Below are 22,016 nucleotides of genomic sequence, written 5' to 3'. Positions count from 1 at the left end.
CAGGGTTTACTAGTCATCTTTCAGTCAGTTGTTGACATTAATTGTTTTATGCCAATTTTTGTGATTTTTGAGTCAGAAATCACTTCGTGGTCTTGCTGTACCTTCCTTTTAGTTTGTTTTGGTTTTATAGTGAAGATTTTGAGCTCGAAGGGGAACTGTTTTAACATATCAGTTTTCTGGGAAATGGTGTCACCTTATATTACGCACATTGGAAATGGCGGTTGAATTTTAGTTCCTACTCGGTATTTATTTCCTTTACTTGTGTTCCTCATGGCTCCCATCATTGATTTAAGGGCCTAGGCAGCAAGGAGAAGCTCTCAGGATTTGTATCCCATCAAAAACACTCACAAATCAGTCTGATTTTTACTCAAGGGTCATTTTTAATTTCCAGGCATTTTATTTAGTTTCTGGAAATGGAATCTGCTTGAAAACTGACACGAACGTCTCTTTTGCTTCCTTGGGGTTAGCAATCATGTATTTAACATCTTTTACATTGAAAATTGGAAGGTTTGGCTATTTCATCTAGAACTTTATTTTCTTTTCTATCAGAAACTTGCAGTATGGAGATAGAAGTTGCCTTGCTTGCCTTATCTGAATAGGCAGATCTTGAGCAAAGGAAATTCTACTTTTATTCCAGGTGAGTGTCCCCTTCTTCTTTGCTGCAAAGAGTATTTTATTTACATCTTGATAGTTTATGATTTTGGCATACACAGGTCTTGGTCTCAAGGATGATTGAGCTTCTCTCAGAGCTCTGTGGGCTCTCTCAATTATTATTTGTTGTGTTGCTTCAGAATCATCTAGTAAAGATTTTAGTATGAGTTTGATAGTTGGCATTAGATCAATGTGTGACACAGTTTCAGGGATTCCCCTTATGATAATATTGTTTCTCTGAGCTCTTGCTTCTAAATCTATTATTTTTGTTTGTAGACTTTGCAGCTCTTTGTCATGGGAATCAGTTCTCTGAGATATAGAGTCTAATTTTATTTCATTTTCTAATATTTTTGCTTCATATTTTTCAATTCTGGTTAGAATTTAATTATATGAGTCTCCAAATATTTGAAACTGTGTGGATAAGTCTTGTATTGCTTGTTGAATGGGCAATAAAGCTGTTTTTATATCTTCCAGGCTAGCTGTCTGTTCTGACTTGGTTTTATTTGCAGGCTAGGAATTGTCAGATTGCTTATTTGTCCTCTGTCTTTTTGGAGTTGTGTCTTTGTCTGGTGAGGCTAGTATAGAGAATTTGGTTTTAGTTGTTAAAGTCTCCATATTATTTTCTTCTTTCGACATCTTGCTTTTAGGTAATTTTTGCGGACTTTATGTATGACTGCAGGGCCACAACACCACACGGCTACAGATGATTTCTAGAATCTTAGTTAATCCTTTTGTTTTAAAAGGAAGCTGTTGCTTTTTTCCCCTTCTTTTGAATGCTGTTTGTTGTCTGGAATAGATATTCAGTCGTATTTATTTGTTTTTTAGTCTGCGCTGTCTTCTGGGTTTATTATAATCCAGGGTATTTCAGAGAGCTAGGTGCTTGCAGTGCTCACAGAACAGCTGCCATCTTGAACTCATTTTTGCGGCAGTTCTGATGTACTGCGCATGCATATGCTTACACAGTACATCAGAGCTGTGTGTGGAAGCAACAAAGAAAGCAAGATCTCTGTTGCTTTTCAGAAAGTGTCTCGCTATGTTAAAGGAGTTTAACATAGCAAGACAGCTTTAAAAAAAGCAACGGAGATCTTCCTTTCTCCGTTGCTTTTCTTAAAGCTGTCTTGCTATGTTAAACCTATTTAACAAAGTGAGACAGCTTTAAAAAAAGCAACGGAGAAAGGAAGATTGCCATTGCTTTTTATTTAAGCTATCTCGCTATGTTAAACTCCTTTAACATAACGAGACACTTTCTAAAAAGCAATGGAGATCTTGCATTCTCCTTTGCTGTAACAAAAAAAAAAAAAAGACTTATACTAATGGAAAAAGTCCGGGCGACCAGACCTTTTTCCATTAGTATAAGTCTGATTTACAATGGGCATGCTGACCAATCAGCATGCACGTTTTGTAATATTAATGGGGGGTCATTGTATAATTAAGAATCCTGCACAGAGAGACTTTGATCAACACAGAGATTACAGAAAGAATGATTTTAAGTGAAGCACTTGTGATATGCAATGCCAGGGATGTTTTACAAATATGAAAGGGTGAAAGACAAATTGGGGGGGGGGGTCCTGAAATGAATGAGGAAATACTTAGGGTAAAACCTCCATTTCAAAAAATGTTTGTATGTGAGTAATAGGTGAGGTAGAAAGTTGTTGGACTTGGAGGGAGGGTGGATGATCCTTGTCTTGGTTGCTATTTTGAAAATAAAATAGCACTGAACTATAAAAACAGAAACATACTGTACTTAAACAGCATCAGGTATGAGTTATAAAAGTGGTGAAAAGGTGACTAAAGGTTATAAGTTAGCAGGTGACATTGGGAAGATCCAGAAAGAATGAGGGAGGTTTGAAGCTCTTATAGAGTTGGGGCAGGCTGAGATAGAAAAAAAATGGTAAGGTTTCATGGTTACAAATTACATTTATATCGCCAGTCTAGATAGAGACAGGGTAATGAGGAAAGTGGATTAAATTTGTTTACAGCTGATTGCAAAAAGAAGGACTAAGGGATCTCACACTGAGGAAAGCTGTGTATAATAATTGTTTTGTTTTCATTCAAGACTGTGATGCAGAGATGGAGTCAGGGGAACATTAAAGGACAAGACGCCTACATACTACATAGAAATATTGAATTACATAGTGGCAGGTATCCTTTTTGTCCTAAGAGATTTTAGTTATGGAGTTCTTTTGTTTACCTTTTGACTTTGGGTCTAAGATCTACTGTATATACTTTGACTATTTCTTAGTCATGGTGGATATACAAAAAGCTGGGAGTATTTGATGTATTATTAAAACTCAAACAAATGTAAACATCAATGAATGTTTTCATTTGTCCATTACAGAAGTAGCAGGAGTCAACTGAATAATGACAATCTAAGTATATACTCCCATCTACAACCTACCCTTTAATCCCCAAAGTTAAACTCAGGTTACCCATCTCATCTTCTTCATTCTAGCTCCTAAACTCTGACCATCTCCATCATTCTACCTAAAATATATTTTTTCTACAAATTTAGATCCCAAATGATATATCTCCTAAAGCATACCCAATGCAAATGTGTTCATGTCAGTCGTATCATGTTTGTAGAGTTTGTGTAGAACAAAGTTTATTCATATGTTTGGTATTGTAACTTATTTATATTGCTCTTATATTGAATATATTGTATACAGAATTGTTTATTCATATGTGTGATACTGTATTTTAATAAAATAAAAACAACAAGCTCCAAACTTGCACTGGAACATAAAAAATACCAAAATAACAAAACAACCAGTTAGCACTCGAAAAACAGAAGTAGTTCTCATGATGTCTTATTGATGTTTCTTATTCTTGTATGACTTTTATTGTCTTCTCATGGGCTGCATCTGAAATAGGTCCATCAAGATCAATGCATTACACAGGAACCCAAACACTACTAAATACACACAGAAACACATTAATCAATCAGCCAGTCAATCAGTCAATCAATCCACAAAAAGGGTAAAGTAATATAAAGTAGGGGGAGTTTAAATTTTAAAAATGACAATTGGAAATAGACTATTACTCTAAAGGTTCACAGGAATAAAAATGAATATATGGAAGTTTTGAAAAACTGGTGCAGCTTACATTTTTCTTTATCTTCTTCATTCTAAACACTGTACACATATTCATGCTTCTATTTAACATTTATAAAGATCACATAAGAATTTAATAAACGCCATTAAACACTCACTAAAAGGATCACACATTATCTCCATTTTTTTATGTTTTGTTGACATAGCTGCCATATAAAAAGTCCATAACAAAACATTAAAAATATTGAACACAACAAATTTTAACTGACTAATACTAAACTATGCGATAGAGAGTGATAGGGTCTTGATTGGATCCCTAGAGGCTAGGTTCAGGTAGTGGTAGCAGCTTGATTGGATCCCTAGAGACTAGGTTCAGGTAGTGGTAGCAGCTCTTAATGGTTTGGAAAGTGGAGTAAAAAATAAGTGACATTTGTCTATCCCACCTATTGTAGGGAAATGAAGGATATTCTGGTGCGTATAATAAACCCTCATTAGAGATGAGAGCACAGCAACCTACCATTATTTTGAAGTTGCATTGGCAGGTGTTTGGAGATTCCATTATTTATATCCTTGTATGTCTTGAGCTAATCAAGGATAAGTGGCATGGTAAAATAAGGTCTCCATGGCAATAGGAAGATGGTACACTGGAATACCCTGATCTCCTCTTTGGTCCCAAACTATTAGATCAGGTCTGGAGGAAATGGTCTCTTTCAGCAACCATGAGGTTGAAGTATATAGGGGTGAAAAACATACCATTACAAAATTCATGCATATTTAACTATAAAGCCATTTTCACCCTGCAGATGGGCATAATGCTTCTCCAACATTTCACTGAGTGTCAGTCCTTTGAGACTTCAAACAAACAAACAAGACAGTCAACTGCTCCAAGAAAAATAACTTTTTTTTGTAAGGGGCATGCCTACTGTAGCCTACAAGGTGGAAATATATAGTAAATCTATGGTCGCACAACAGTAGAAAAAAGAGAAACTCAGAAATTAAAGAGATCACTGCTGTGTGGAAATAGAAACTGCACCTGCAGTGACAGTCTGTGGAGAGCAGTGAACAGGAAGTTCTGTACTGGGAAGCTGAAAACAAATTTGTACCTCATCCATTTTACAAACAAATATGTTTATAACCTTACTTGTGAGCAGCAATTAAATTCTACCTACAGTGTAGGAGACTCCATCTGCCACATCCTTGCTGCTTATTTATTCTCACTCCATGAGCACAGAGACTTAGGGAGAATGTTGTGCTTGTTTAAATAGGAAAGTGAGAATGCCACATTCCAAAAGGTATCATGACCTTGAAGTGACAGTAAACTAGTAAAACGGAAGGAAGACAAACTAGGTAACCAACAGTAAGCGTACGGCACCAGGACTACACGGAACTTCAAGGAAGTATGTCCACAGTAAATGCCAAAAGTCTATTACAAAAAAATACTTCCACGTTGTATCTGTGTAAACGCACTTTATTGTAAAATGTTTTTGCCTCAGTAACAACAGAAGCTTCATCGGACAACAAAAAATGCCAGTGGCAATCAATTTAAAACCTGTAAAAAGGAAATGATGTCATTTCCTTTGGAATCTTCATTCCGATTTTTATTATAAATCAAATACACTTTCTTGTATTTCACATAAACGTCAATGAATCACATAAAATACATAAAATATGCCAAACATTCACCCTCTCATAATATAATTTTAATTTAATGAAATTATATTAGAAAAATTGTATAAGAAAAATTGTATAAGAAACTGACCAACTCTCACTAATATACAAAATAACATGACCTCACCATAAAATTATAAAAGAATAATGCATATAAAACGTTATAAACCCTATATGTGCTTTTTATGCACATTTTTTGCTGCATAGCAGCCAGTTTCTTTTTCTTAACCTCTAATTTAAAGAGAAAAAAGGTTCATACGACAATAAAAAGGTCATTGAGGGTAGTGAAAAACACTACCTTAAATAACTTTTATATTTTAATACTGCCAGGATATTGCATGCCTCATTCAACCCTGGAAAAGAAAAGGCATCCAACAATAGTTGCCATTCCAACTCTCTAATTTCAAGTAAAAGTGGTTGTGGCCCACCTCTGATGCCCACATTTACACAATCTATTCCCATGAAGCAAAAACTGTGCCCAGTGTGATTTAAAATATGTTTAGAAAGGGCATTATCGCCCTTTTTATTTTTTATGGCATAATTATGTTGGTAAATACGGTCCCGTAATCTACGGTCCGTCTTACCAACATAAAATGCAGGGCAACAGTTACAAAGCGCAAGATAAACCACTGACTTGGTATTACAGGTAATCTTATGTTTGATGGTATATTTATTACCATTAACTAAAAAGGAGCACCCAACTTTTAGAAGTTTACACCAATTACAAGTACCACAAATAAAGGTGCCATTTTGTCTAGATTGAAAAGGTGCTGGTACTTCTCTTGATTGTAAAAGTTCCTTTAAGTTGTTACCCCTCTTAAACACAAAGGAAGGTTGTAGGCCCAAAATCTCAATTAACTGAGAATTATTCAAAATGAAATACCAATTTTTCTTAATAATCGAACAAATAGCATTAACATGTCTATTATATGTAATGACAAGACTAGACTTAAAATCAACCCTAATTGTTTTTTGTGTAATAACTAATTCATCTAAAACAACTTGATCCTTCAAGAGGTTTAAGGGTGGTGTATGACTTCCCAATTCCAAACTACTTGTAATAGTAATATCCACTTTCCGTTGTGAGAGAAGAGGTTTATAAAAGCCATTTTCTCTCTTAAGAGAAACTTCATCAATTAAACCATCAATGAACTCCATAGGGTACCCTCTATTTAAAAACATGGTCTTAAGATTTAAACACTCAATGTCAAAGGCTTCAGTGGTGTTACACATACGGACAGCTTGAACTAGCTGGCCTTTAACAATTGACTTCCTCTGTTTCCATGGGTGGTTACTATCAAAATGGAGGAAGCCATTACAATAGGTAGGTTTCCTGAAGATACTTGACAAATACTGATGGTTAACAACATCTTTAACCAGTTTAACGTCAAGATAATCTATTTCACTGGTTGAAAATTGATGTGTAAATTTTAAAAAAGTAGATGATTCATTCATATACTTAATTAAATTAGTAGCAGTTTCTTCACCACCATAAAGGAGGATAAACACATCATCCAAGAACCGAGTATAAAATCTTATTGACTTTTGATATGTGGTATTATTCAGGAGGTAAGTATTCTCCCAGTATGTAACTACTAAGTTTGCTACACTACCTCCACAGGGGGAGCCCATAGCAATACCTCTTTTTTGTAAGTAATGGCAATTGTTAAAAATAAAGAAATTAGAAGACAAGATGATGTCTAAGAGTAGTGTGACCACTACGATCTTGTCCCTGGGAGCCTTTAAGTTTGACAACATTAACTCAACCCATTCGATAGCCTCTTGATGTGGGATAGATGTATATAAATCCACAACATCTATTGTTAAAAAATTAAGGGACATATCAAAGGGGATGTTGTCGATGGATTGAAGAAAGGACCACGAATCTCTACATATCTGAGGAATAAGTCTAAGGTACTTTGAGATAATGTGGTCCACTACTCTAGCACAAGGGTGGGTAATTGAGCTTCTTCCATCAATCAAAGCCCGCATTGGTGGGTCTGACAAGTTTTTATGAATTTTTGGGATCCCAAACATAATTGGGATCCTGGGAAAAGAGATATTTATAAAATTGAAGGTGTCAATATCGATCCACCCATCAATAAAAAGATCTCTAAAATACCCTTTAATTTTATTGTATTGCCCAGACATCTCATTTAACGATGAGATGTCATATGCGGGGGAATTTAGGACTGTTAACATCCTAGCGTTATAATCTTCTTTGTCAAAGATGACAAGCCCTCCACCCTTGTCGGGTTTAATAACCCTAATCGGCATGTCACGTAAATTTCTCAAGCCAATTCTTTGATCATGCGAGGTATTGCACTTATTATCAAACCATTTCAAATTTTCAAAGAGCTGCCTTAAATCTAATTCACAAGCACATTCAAACATGTGAAGAGTAGGGTGTAAGGGAGGGTTGAAAACACTCCGCAATTTAAAGCCAGATCTATCATTAGGTAAATCCCCCTGAAGTAACACTTTAAGATTCAAGCTACGTACAAAGCATTTCAAATCTGTGAGGACCTTAGGAAGGTGGGTCCTTTGATCAGGGACAAAGGATAAACCAAAGGCTAACAAATCAATCAAGTCACTTTCAATGTGTATGTTAGAGAAATTATAGACTTTAAAGTCCCCTTTGGTGTTAGTCAGGACAGTTGGTACAGACGGGAGCATCTCAGTACCTCCGTCATTAAAGTCTATTTGGATTTGTTCTTGTTGTTCTGCCTCTGGTAGTACTTCCGTCCTAAAAAAGGCTTCTGTTGGCCTCTATAATTAGGACGGTTCCCTTGATTATTGTAATTATGGAAAGGCTAACAATCAACAGACAGTTTGATGAAATTAATTTAAGTGAAGGACTTGTGATATGCAATGCCAGGGATGTTTTACAAATATGAAAGGGTGAAAGACAAATTGGGGGGGGGGGTCCTGAAATGAATGAGAAAATACTTAGGGTAGAACCTCCATTTCAAAACAATTTTGTATGTGAGTAATAGGTGAGGTAGAAAGTTGTTGGACTTGGAGGGAGGGTGGATGATCCTTGTCTTGGCTGCTATTTTGAAAATAAAATAGCACTGAACTATAAAAACAGAAACATACTGTACTTAAACAGCATCAGGTATGAGTTATAAAAGTGGTGAAAAGGGGACTAAAGGTTATAAGTTAGCAGGTGACATTGGGAAGATCCAGAAAGAATGAGGGAGGTTTGAAGCTCTTATAGAGTTGGGGCAGGCTGAGATAGAAAAAAAATGGTAAGGTTTCATGTTTACAAATTACATTTATATCGCCAGTCTAGATAGAGACAGGGTAATGAGGAAGGTGGATTAAATTTGTTTATAGCTGATTGCAAAAAGAAGGACTAAGGGATCCCACACTGAGGAAAGCTGTGTATAATAATTGTTTTGTTTTCATTCAAGACTGTGATGCAGAGATGGAGTCAGGGGAACATTAAAGGACAAGATGCCTACATACTACATAGAAATATTGAATTACATAGTGGCAGGTATCCTTTTTGTCCTAAGAGATTTTAGTTATGGAGTTCTTTTGTTTACCTTTTGACTTTGGGTCTAAGATCTACTGTATATACTTTGACTATTTCTTAGTCATGGTGGATATACAAAAATCTGGGAGTATTTGATGTATTATTAAAACTCAAACAAATGTAAACATCAATGAATGTTTTCATTTGTCCATTACAGAAGTAGCAGGAGTCAACTGAATAATGACAATCTAAGTATATACTCCCATCTACAACCTACCCTTTAATCCCCAAAGTTAAACTCGTTACCCATCTCATCTTCTTCATTCTAGCTCCTAAACTCTGACCATCTCCATCATTCTACCTAAAATATATTTTTTCTACAAATTTAGATCCCAAATGATATATCTCCTAAAGCATACCCAATGCAAATGTGTTCATGTCAGTCGTATCATGTTTGTAGAGTTTGTGTAGAACAAAGTTTATTCATATGTTTGGTATTGTAACTTATTTATATTGCTCTTATATTGAATATATTGTATACAGAATTGTTTATTCATATGCGTGATACTGTATTTTAATAAAATAAAAACAACAAGCTCCAAACTTGCACTGGAACATAAAAAATACCAAAATAACAAAACAACCAGTTAGCACTCGAAAAACAGAAGTAGTTCTCATGATGTCTTATTGATGTTTCTTATTCCTGTATGACTTTTATTGTCTTCTCATGGGCTGCATCTGAAATAGGTCCATCAAGATCAATGCATTACACAGGAACTCAAACACTACTAAATACACACAGAAACACATTAATCAATCAGCCAGTCAATCAGTCAATCAATCCACAAAAAGGGTAAAGTAATATAAAGTAGGGGGAGTTTAAATTTTAAAAATGACAATTGGAAATAGACTATTACTGTAAAGGTTAATAGGAATAAAAATGAATATATGGAAGTTTTGAAAAATTGGTGCAGCTTACATTTTTCTTTATCTTCTTCATTCTAAACACTGTACACATATTCATGCTTATATTTAACATTTATAAAGATCACATAAGAATTTAATAAACGCCATTAAACACTCACTAAAAGGATCACACATTATCTCCATTTTTTTATGCTTTTGTTGACATAGTTGCCATATAAAAAGTCCATAACAAAACAGTAAAAATATTGAACACAACAAATTTTAACTGACTAATACTAAACTATGCGATAGAGAGTGATAGGGTCTTGATTGGATCCCTAGAGACTAGGTTCAGATAGTGGTAGCAGCTTGATTGGATCCCTAGATACTAGGTTCAGGTAGTGGTAGCAGCTTGATTGGATCCCTAGAGACTAGGTTCAGGTAGTGGTAGCAGCTCTTAATGGTTTGGAAAGTGGAGTAAAAAATAAGTGACATTTGTCTGTCCCACCTATTGTAGGGAAATGAAGGATATTCTGGTGCGTATAATAAACCCTCATTAGAGATGAGAGTACAGCAACCTACCATTATTTTGAAGTTGCATTGGCAGGTGTTTGGAGATTCCATTATTTATATCCTTGTATGTCTTGAGCTAATCAAGGATAAGTGGCATGGTAAAATAAGGTCTCCGTGGCAATAGGAAGATAGTACACTGGAATACCCTGATCTCCTCTTTGGTCCCAACTATTAGATCAGGTCTGGAGGAAATGGTCTCTTTCAGCAACCATGAGGTTGAAGTATATAGGGGTGAAAAACATACCATTACAAAATTCATGCATATTTAACTATAAAGCCATTTTCACCCTGCAGATGGGCAGAATGCTTCTCCAACATTTCACTGAGTGTCAGTCCTTTGAGACTTCAAACAAACAAACAAGACAGTCAACTGCTCCAAGAAAAATAACTTTTTTTTGTAAGGGGCATGCCCACTGTAGCCTACAAGGTGGAAATATATAGTAAATCTATGGTCGCACAACAGTAGAAAAAAGAGAAACTCAGAAATTAAAGAGATCACTGCTGTGTGGAAATAGAAACTGCACCTGCAGTGACAGTCTGTGGAGAGCAGTGAACAGGAAGTTCTGTACTGGGAAGCTGAAAACAAATTTGTACCTCATCCATTTTACAAACAAATATGTTTATAACCTTACTTGTGAGTAGCAATTAAATTCTACCTACAGTGTAGGAGACTCCATCTGCCACATCCTTGCTGCTTATTTATTCTCACTCCATGAGCACAGAGACTTAGGGAGAATGTTGTGCTTGTTTAAATAGGAAAGTGAGAATGCCACATTCCAAAAGGTATCATGGCCTTGAAGTGACAGTAAAAGAAACAAGTGGTCATGGGCATCACAAACGTACCACATTTGATGAGGTGCATGTGGGCATGTTCATCCATTTGCAAATTCCAATTTAAAAATGTCTGTAATTTGTTATTGTGCATACCTTACTGATGAATTACTGCAATTAAGTCTATTAATTACAATCTATTTGAACCATAGTTCAGTGCTTTATCTCAACTAATGATCTGTGCAAATGGTTGTATAGTTACCATAAACGGTGACACTATAAAGAGAATACTCACTTATTAGTATATTATATTTTACAGTCATCATTCAATAATAAGGTCAGTCACATATTTACATATTCAGATTTTTTAGTTCAGTATTCAGATTTGAATTTGTGACATCCAATTTTTTGTTACAAACTCTTCTTAATCTATTTATTAAAAATTGCAACATACTGACAAATGCTGATATCTTATTTCTAATTATGCGGTAGGCTGTCTGCTTTAACTATCTTGATATTTAATATAACAAAATTATAGCTATTCCAAGATGGTAGCAGTTGACTGTCTAGCATGGCTTTGGTTCGATTTTATATCATTTTTGCTGTATATTCCGACTGCATTTGTATTTTACTGTATTTGCTATATTTAATGGTCATCATTCCAGTTTGCAGAACTGCTGTTGAAAAATTACTTTTGTGGTATCACTCTTATGCTCTTTGGCATTCCCTTTACTCAGTACTGCTGTTCACTACTATATTGTAATGCTGTCACATAGTCACGAGCTATGCGTTGTCATCTAGTCATCTCACTGGGATTTGTCCTTTCCTTGATTTTCATTTTTCATCAGCTTGTATGTTTCAGAAGCTTTTTATGACTTTAATTCTCCGTACAATTTCTTTAATATCCTTGTAGCACCGTTGTAGCACAGTCACCTCAAGCCTGTATTTCACCCTATGGTTCAGCATATCTGGAAAATCATCGTGGGCAGCTGCTGTTGCTCTGTGCTCATCTGGTTGCCATAAGGAATTTGGGATCTTTCAGCAACGTTCTTTGGAATTTTACTGATGAATTCTGAACCAGTTCTGTGTACATTATACACTGATTTCTTTTTTCATTCTTTGCTTCCCTAACTATGAACACTTAAGAAAGTTACTTTGTATATTTGCCCTAGACTGACATATTTGTATATGAATGACTGGGGTTTTAACACTGTGATGTGTATGGTGAACTTGTAAAAGTCTCCTGAGTTTATTTTATAACTAATGAAACTTGATTATTATTTAGCATTTTATTTGCTCTTCTTTAGAGATTTAGGCTTCTGCTTTTTGAATTTCTTGTGTTTTATCCTTAGCTAGCCTATGACTAATTGCGTAATGTTTTAAACCTGTAGCACCTTAGCCTTATTCACTTCTGCTTTCCAAAAATATATAGGATTTATAGGGATCCATATGGTTATCTCTACATTGCTTGCATATTACTCATATACTGGAAGGATATTTCAAAAATGGGCTTTACTGTGTTTTATAGATTACACTATAGACTAATCAATCACATAACAAGATTGACGTGCACAGACGGAATGAATACTGGAATATTTTTGTTCCTCAGTTGCACTGACATGACATGTTTCTCCAATGAGGTTACAGTGCATTGTTCCATAGTTATATGGCATTCTGGATTGATGTTTGACTGTTCATGTAGCATGACTGGTTCTTTTTGGTCTTTTATTCTCAATAAAGAGTTTTTAAAAGGTGTATAAGATTAAGCAAGTAAATAAAGACTGCAAACATAAAAATAAAAATTTTATTAAATAATATATACTGGACATTTTTGCTTATACCTCCCTTTGTCAGTTCCAATTCATTCTGCCTAGCAAACTGTACCAAAAACTTGAAAAGAAGGAAAGCCTGCTTTAAATTGTTATCTTTCTATTCAATTGCATTTGTTTTTTGACAGTTACTGCTACTGATTTTGGTAATTCATGATCAGCAATCCTGTAAGTTAACAGTTCATTCAAAAAGTGTAGTGGGACAATGATGAAAATTGGATGCTTAAATAGTTGACATAATGAGCTATAGATAATAGCTAACTTATACAGTCACACATGAACCACAAACACGGTAATGGCACTTTTATTTTGTTGTAAAACAACTTTAGAATGTAATTAAAATACACAGTGCAAGCATATGTTTAGCAGGGACATTTGTACGTGTAGACTGTTGCTTGTTCAGTTGACAACAGAGCAATGGCTTTTTTCCTGAAATCCACTTTCAGCAAACAGGTGGTATTTGTCTTTCTCTGCTTTTATGTGTGTGTGGAGATGGTGTTTATAAATTGCAAGAGTGGGGTACCCCCCAACATGTGAGGTGCAGGAGAGCTTATCCCCTTGCAAAACAGCTTAAACTACTGTCCACTGAAAGTAGATTTTAGCTATTATTTTCAATGTTCTGCCTGACAGACAAAAAAAAAATAGGTAACAAATAATCATGAATCTTGTTTAGCTAGGATGCTTATCCACCTGTAAATGACGAATGAACCATGCACCTCATGTACCCCCAAATGTGGAGTGCTCTTTCCCCAACTTTGCTACTTACTAATTAAACTGCGGTCACCGTTCTGTTAATACCTGTTATGGCTTTTTTCCAAGGCAGTGCAATCTTGGAATTAATGTATTCCCTTAGCAGGTATATGTAGGCACAGCCCGTAAGTCTGCTAGTACACAGAAAGTAGTCTCCCTACCTCCTGTGCACTTTTCCTTCTTTTCCCCTACCAAAATGGGCATTGTTAGTTTGTTTTATAATTTCATTAATTGCCTTGAGAGTATAGTGTCATACATTGAGGGACACGTGTTATTTACATATTTTGGTTTAGTTTGACTGACTGCCAATGTAGGGCTTATTCTTTGAAAAGAGGAAGTAGAAGAAGAACTGTATTTGATGCAGCCTCTGGGGAGTGCTCATTGATGAAGTAGGCATTTAAAAGAATATTCTTCTGAAGAGGGAGGTAGATGATTTTTTTAACAATGAAATCATGGGGATACAATCCATAATCTTAGCAGCAATGTCCTGTGGTTTGCATGATTGCTTAGATTATTAGAAATTACTAATGCTTAAGAATTGAACTGTAATATTTGTAAAATGCCCACCTAGTGTTTTCAGATAAATGCTTTTTTCGTAAATTAATATGTTGCTTTTTCATCCTATAATCGTGTCATCAAGTTTAACAGCTTCCTACAGTAAACAGCTGTTACAATCCATTTGTCTGTGCTGAAAATAAAATTGGTTTTGCAATTGGTGTGAAATAGGGCACATTAAATACATTTTAAAATAGATTCAAAATAATGCATGTTTCCAATAAAAAGGGATTTTGCTCAGTAATGTTGCTGCTACTGTGCTAGAAAGGAAGATGTACACTGTACTCGTTTATACATTATTAGCTTTGTAACCATTGAAATGTCCTGAGGTGTACAAACAGGATAAATAAATGAAGAACACTTCATCCATTCTTCACGAGTTATGCACTCATCAGGAAAGAAAATTGCATTTCTGGTCAGATAAACAGCATAAAGCCCATGTGAACATGTTATGTTTTGATAATAATAGGCCTATCAAATTACTAGGCACACCTTTAATAACAGATTTGCTACATAATCTGACTTTCCCCGTAATGCAGTTGCACTGTTCATTTCTCATAATTGTACTTCCTTGTTCTATTTCCTGCTTCTCTTGCTGGACAATATTAAGTGCTCTCCTTTCATTGTGGATAGCATCTCACAAATTTTGATGGGTTAATTAATTCGGTAAAACAAACTCACTGGCCTGCTTTGTGGCAACCAGAAGAAGGATGAGCATTCCTTTTCTTCATTCAGATTTTATATTTGCCATCTAGAACTCAGCTTCCAGAACCTTACTGCCTGTGACCAAATACTTGATGCTCAGAATAAAAGACTTTTAGCTTAGGGATTGCCACAGCAGAACTCCGGTCCACTCATGATTGGCAGTGGATTTTTACGGTGCCGAGTTGCCAGCCCGACACCCAACCTTCAACGAAGGCACACCCATTCACGCTCGCACTTATCTCCATGTCTTTAACGTCACTTGACCGTGGGGAGGACATGCAGACTCCACACAGAAGGCACTCCAGCCTAGAATCGAACGGGAGAACCTCTTGCTGTGAGGTGACAACGCTAACCGCTGCACCACCGTGGATGCTCCATGCTCAGAATATTAAACCTAAAAGATTGTTGACATCCTATCATGTCAGCCAAACTCAGAGAAGAACAAGAAGTTGAGTTTTGCATTTTCTTCTTGTTCTCCCTCTCCTCTGAGTTTGTGCAATCTCAGAGCTGATATATATAATTAAGGGGTGTGGCTGCTTGCTGCCATATGAGATGGAGTGCAGGAAGCTTGACTCACTGCAAAAAAAAAAATCATTATGTGACAATGATTATGTGAGGATTGCTGTTTTGACCACAAATCTCAGAAGGTTTTAAATGATTTAAGTTTCAAAAAAAGTGCATCAAATAACTAAGTCATAATTATTCAGAGTGGATCCCTCAGTTCCACTTTCCTGTTTACAAAAGCTGCTGTATGAGTCTTCAACCTAATTATATGTGGCAGCTATTCTTTCAATTAAATTTGGAATGGATTTTATATTAAGCAGTTATGATAGTGCTATTACAAATCTCAGTACAATTGTCACACACCCTAAGGGTGTGGAATGAATTAGGACAGTTATGATAGTACTATTACAAACTTCAGTACTATTCATTGCACACCTTAAGCGTGTGGAATGAGTTAGGACACTTATGATAGTGCTATTACAAATCTCAGTACAATTGTCACACACCCTAATGGTGTGGAATGAATTAGGACAGTTATGATAGTACTATTACAAACCTCAGTACTTTCGTCACAAACGTTAAGGCTGTGGAATAACTTAGGTCAGTTATGATAGTACTATTGCAAACCTCAGTACTATTGTCACAAACCCTAAGGGTGTTGAATGCCTTAGGACAGTTATGATAGTACTATTACAAACTGCAGTACTATCATCACACACCCTAAGGGTGTGGAATGATGTAGGACTATTATGATAGTACTATTACAAACCTCAGTACTATCGTCACAAACCCTAAGGGTGTGGAATGACTTAGAACAGTTATGATAGTACTATTACAAACCTCAGTACTATCATCACACACCCTAAGGGTGTGGAATGACAGGATATTTATAATAGTACTATTAGAAACCACAGTACTATCATCACACACCCTAAGGGTGTGAAATGACTTAGGACAGTTATGATAGTACTATTAAAAACATCAGTTCTATCATCACACACCCTAAGGGTGTGGAATGACTTAGGACAGTTATGATAGTATTATTACAAACAGCAGTTCTATAATCACACACCCTAAGGGTGTGGAATGTCTTAGGACAAGTTGTGATAGTACTATTACAAACCACAGTACTATCGTCATACACCCTAAGGGTGTGGAATGACTTAGGACAGTTATGATACAACTATTACAAACAGCAGTGCTATCATCACACACCCGAAGGGTGTGAAATTACTTTGGATGTGTTATGATAGTACTCTTACAAACCGCAGTACTATCGTCACACACCTTAAGGGTGTGAAACGACTTAGGATTTGTTATGATAGTACTCTTACAAACAGCAGTTCTATCATCACACACCCTAAGGGTGTGGAATGACTTAGGACTGTCAAGCTAGTACTATTACAAACTGCACTACTATCGTCACACACCCTAAGAGTGTGGAATGACTTAGGACAGTTATGACAGTACTATTAAAAACCTCAGTACTATCATCACAAACCCTAAGGGTGTGGAATGACTTAGGACAGTTATGATAGTGGTATTACAAAAACCGCAGCACTATCATTATACACCCTAAGGGTGTGGAAAGACTTAAGATGTGTTATGATAGTGCTATTACAGACAGCAGCACTATCATCACACACACTAAGGGTGTGGAATGACTTAGGACAGTTATGATAGTACTATTGCAAACCTCAGAACTATCATCATAAACCCTAAGGGTGTGGAATGACTTAGGACAGTTATGATAGTACTATGACAAAAACCACAGTACTATCATTATACACCCTAAGGGTGTGGAATGACTTAGGATGTGTACAGACAGCAGCACTATCATCACACACCCTAAGGGTGTGGAATGAATTAGGACAGTTATGATAGTACTATTTCAAACTTCAGTAGTATTCATTGCACACCCTAAGCATGTGGAATGACTTAGGAAAGTTATGATAGTGCTATTACAAATCTCAGTACAATTGTCACACACCCGAAGGGTGTGGAATGACTTAGGATGTGTTATGATAGTGCTATTACAGACAGCAGCACTATCATCACACACCCTAAGGGTGTGGAATGAATTAGGACAGTTATGATAGTACTATTACAAACTTCAGTACTATTCATTGCACACCCTAAGCGTGTGGAATGACTTAGGAAAGTTATGATAGTGCTATTACAAATCTCAGTACAATTGTCACACACCCTAAGGGTGTGGAATGAATTAGGACAGTTATGATAGTACTATTACAAACTTCAGTACTATTCATTGCACACCCTAAGTGTGTGGAATGACTTAGGACACTTATGATAGTGCTATTACAAATCTCAGTACAATTGTCACACACCCTAAGGGTGGGGAATGAATTAGGACAGTTATGATAGTACTAATGCAAACCTCAGTACTATTGTCACAAACCCTAAGGGTGTTGAATGCCTTAGGACAGTTATGATAGTACTATTACAAACTGCAGTACTATCATCACACACCCTAAGGGTGTGGAATGACGTAGGACTGTTATGATAGTACTATTACAAACCTCAGTACTATTGTCAAAAACCCTAAGGGTGTGGAATGACTTAGAACAGTTATGATAGTACTATTACAAACCTCAGTACTATCATCACACACCCTAAGGGTGTGGAATGACAGGATAGTTATAATAGTACTATTAGAAACCACAGTACTATCATCACATACCCTAAGGGTGTGAAATGACTTAGGACAGTTATGATAGTACTATTAAAAACATCAGTTCTATCATCACACACCCTAAGGGTGTGGAATGACTTAGGACAGTTATGATAGTATTATTACAAACAGCAGTTCTATCATCACACACCCTAAGGGTGTGGAATGTCTTAGGACAAGTTGTGATAGTACTATTACAAACCACAGTACTATCGTCATACACCCTAAGGGTGTGGAATGACTTAGGACAGTTATGATACAACTATTACAAACAGCAGTGCTATCATCACACACCTGAAGGGTGTGAAATTACTTTGGATTTGTTATGATAGTACTCTTACAAACCGCAGTACTATCGTCACACACCTTAAGGGTGTGAAACGACTTAGGATTTGTTATGATAGTACTCTTACAAACAGCAGTTCTATCATCACACACCCTAAGGGTGTGGAATGACTTAGGACTGTCAAGCTAGTACTATTACAAACTGCACTACTATCGTCACACACCCTAAGAGTGTGGAATGACTTAGGACAGTTATGACAGTGCTATTAAAAGCCTCAGTACTATCATCACAAACCCTAAGGGTGTGGAATGACTTAGGACAGTTATGATAGTGGTATTACAAAACCGCAGTATCATTATACACCCTAAGGGTGTGGAAAGACTTAAGATGTGTTATGATAGTGCTATTACAGACAGCAGCACTATCATCACACACACTAAGGGTGTGGAATGACTTAGGACAGTTATGATAGTACTATTGCAAACCTCAGAACTATCATCATAAACCCTAAGGGTGTGGAATGACTTAGGACAGTTATGATAGTACTATGACAAACCACAGTACTATCATTATACACCCTAAGGGTGTGGAATGACTTAGGATGTGTTATGATAGTTACAGACAGCAGTTCTATCATCACACACCCTAAGGGTGTGGAATGAATTAGGACAGTTATGATAGTACTATTTCAAACTTCAGTAGTATTCATTGCACACCCTAAGCATGTGGAATGACTTAGGAAAGTTATGATAGTGCTATTACAAACAGCAGTTCTATCATCACACACCCTAAGGGTGTGGAATGACTTAACTTAAGATGTGTTATGATAGTGCTATTACAGACAGCAGCACTATCATCACACACCCTAAGGGTGTGGAATGAATTAGGACAGTTATGATAGTACTATTACAAACTTCAGTACTATTCATTGCACACCCTATGCATGTGGAATGACTTAGGAAAGTTATGATAGTGCTATTACAAATCTCAGTACAATTGTCACACACCCTAAGGGTGTGGAATGAATTAGGACAGTTATGATAGTACTATTACAAACTTCAGTACTATTCATTGCACACCCTAAGCGTGTGGAATGACTTAGGACACTTATGATAGTGCTATTACAAATCTCAGTACAATTGTCACACACCCTAAGGGTGGGGAATGAATTAGGACAGTTATGATAGTACTAATGCAAACCTCAGTAGTATTGTCACAAACCCTAAGGGTGTTGAATGCCTTAGGACAGTTATGATAGTACTATTACAAACTGCAGTACTATCATCACACACCCTAAGGGTGTGGAATGATGTAGGACTGTTATGATAGTACTATTACAAACCTCAGTACTATTGTCACAAACCCTAAGGGTGTGGAATGACTTAGAACAGTTATGATAGTACTATTACAAACCTCAGTACTATCGTCACACACCATAAGGATGTGGAATGACAGGATAGTTATAATAGTACTATTAGAAACCACAGTACTATCATCACACACCCTAAGGGTGTGAAATGACTTAGGACAGTTATGATAGTACTATTAAAAACATCAGTTCTATCATCACACACCCTAAGGGTGTGGAATGACTTAGGACAGTTATGATAGTATTATTAGAAACAGCAGTTCTATCATCACACACCCTAAGGGTGTGGAATGTCTTAGGACAAGTTGTGATAGTAATATTACAAACCACAGTACTATCGTCATACACCCTAAGGGTGTGGAATGACTTAGGACAGTTATGATACAACTATTACAAACAGCAGTGCTATCATCACACACCCGAAGGGTGTGAAATTACTTTGGATGTGTTATGATATTACTCTTACAAACCGCAGTACTATCGTCACACACCTTAAGGGTATGAAACGACTTAGGATTTGTTATGATAGTACTCTTACAAACAGCAGTTCTATCATCACACACCCTAAGGGTGTGGAATGACTTAGGACTGTCAAGATAGTACTATTACAAACTGCACTACTATCGTCAAACACCCTTAGAGTGTGGAATGACTTAGGACAGTTATGATAGTACTATTAAAAACCTCAGTACTATCATCACAAACCCTAAGGGTGTGGAATGACTTAGGACAGTTATGATAGTGGTATTACAAAAACCGCAGCACTATCATTATACACCCTAAGGGTGTGGAAAGACTTAAGATGTGTTATGATAGTGCTATTACAGACAGCAGCACTATCATCACACACACTAAGGGTGTGGAATGACGTAGGACAGTTATGATAGTACTATTACAAACCTCAGTTCTATCACCACACACCCTAAGGGTGTGGAATGATTTAGGACAGTTATGATAGAATGACATAGGACAGTTATGATAGTACTATTACAAACCTCACTGCTATCATCACACACCCAAAGGGTATGAAATGACTTAGGACAGTTATGATAGTACTATTACAAAAACAGCAGTACTATCATCACACACCCTAAGGGTGTGGAATGACTTAGGACAGTTATGATAGTACTATTACAAACCACAGTACTATCATCACACACCCTAAGGGTGTGGAATGACTTAGGACAGTTATGATAGAGGTATTACAAACCTCAGTAATATCGTCACACACCCTAAGGGTGTGGGACGACTTAGGACAGTTATAATGGTACTATTGGAAACCACAGTACTATCATCACACACCCTAAGGGTGTGAAATGACTTAGGACAGTTATGATAGTACTATTACAAACAGCAGTTCTATCATCACACACCCTAAGGGTGTGGTATGACGTACTATTACAAACAGCAGTTCTATCATCACACACCCTAAGGGTGTGGAATGACTTAGGATGTGTTATGATAGTACTCTTACAAACAGCAGTTCTATCATCACACACCCTAAGGGTTTGGAATGACTTAGGACATTCACGATAGTACTATTACAAACTGCAGTACTATCGTCACACACCCTAAGAGTGCGGACTGACTTAGGACAGTTATGATAGTACTGTTACTAACCTCAGTACTATAATCACAAACCCTAAGGGTGTGGATTGACTTAGGAAAGTTATGATAGTACTATTACAAAAACCGCAGTACTATCACTATACACCCTAAGGGTGTGGAATGACTTAGGATGTGTTATGATACTGCTATTACAGAGCGCAGCACTATAATCACACACCCTAAGGGTGTGGAATGACTTAGGAAAGTTATGATAGTAATATTACAAACCTCAGTACTATCATCACACGCCCTAAGGGTGTGGAATGACTTAGGACAGTTATGATAGTACCATTACAAACTGCAGTACTATCGCTGCACACCCTAAGGGTGTGGAATGACTTAGGACAGTTATGATAGTGCTATTACAAACCTCAGTACTGTTGTCACACATCCTAAAGGTATGGAATGAATTTGGACAGTTATGATAGTATTATTACAAACCTCAGTACTATTGTCTCAAACCTTAAGGGTGTGAAATGACTTAGGACAGTTATGATAGTACTATTACAAATGACAGTACTATCATCACACACCCTAATGGTGTGTAATGACTTAGGACAGTTATGATAGTGCTATTACAAACCTCAGTACTATCGTCACACACCCTAAGGGTGTGTT

This window comes from Protopterus annectens, chromosome 2.part0 (genome assembly GCF_019279795.1).
Source record: "Protopterus annectens isolate FY-2018-M chromosome 2.part0, PAN1.0, whole genome shotgun sequence".
NCBI classification, from domain to species: Eukaryota; Metazoa; Chordata; order Ceratodontiformes; family Protopteridae; genus Protopterus; species Protopterus annectens.
The sequence above is the reverse complement of the archived record's forward strand: the minus strand, read 5'-3'. Positions refer to the sequence as shown.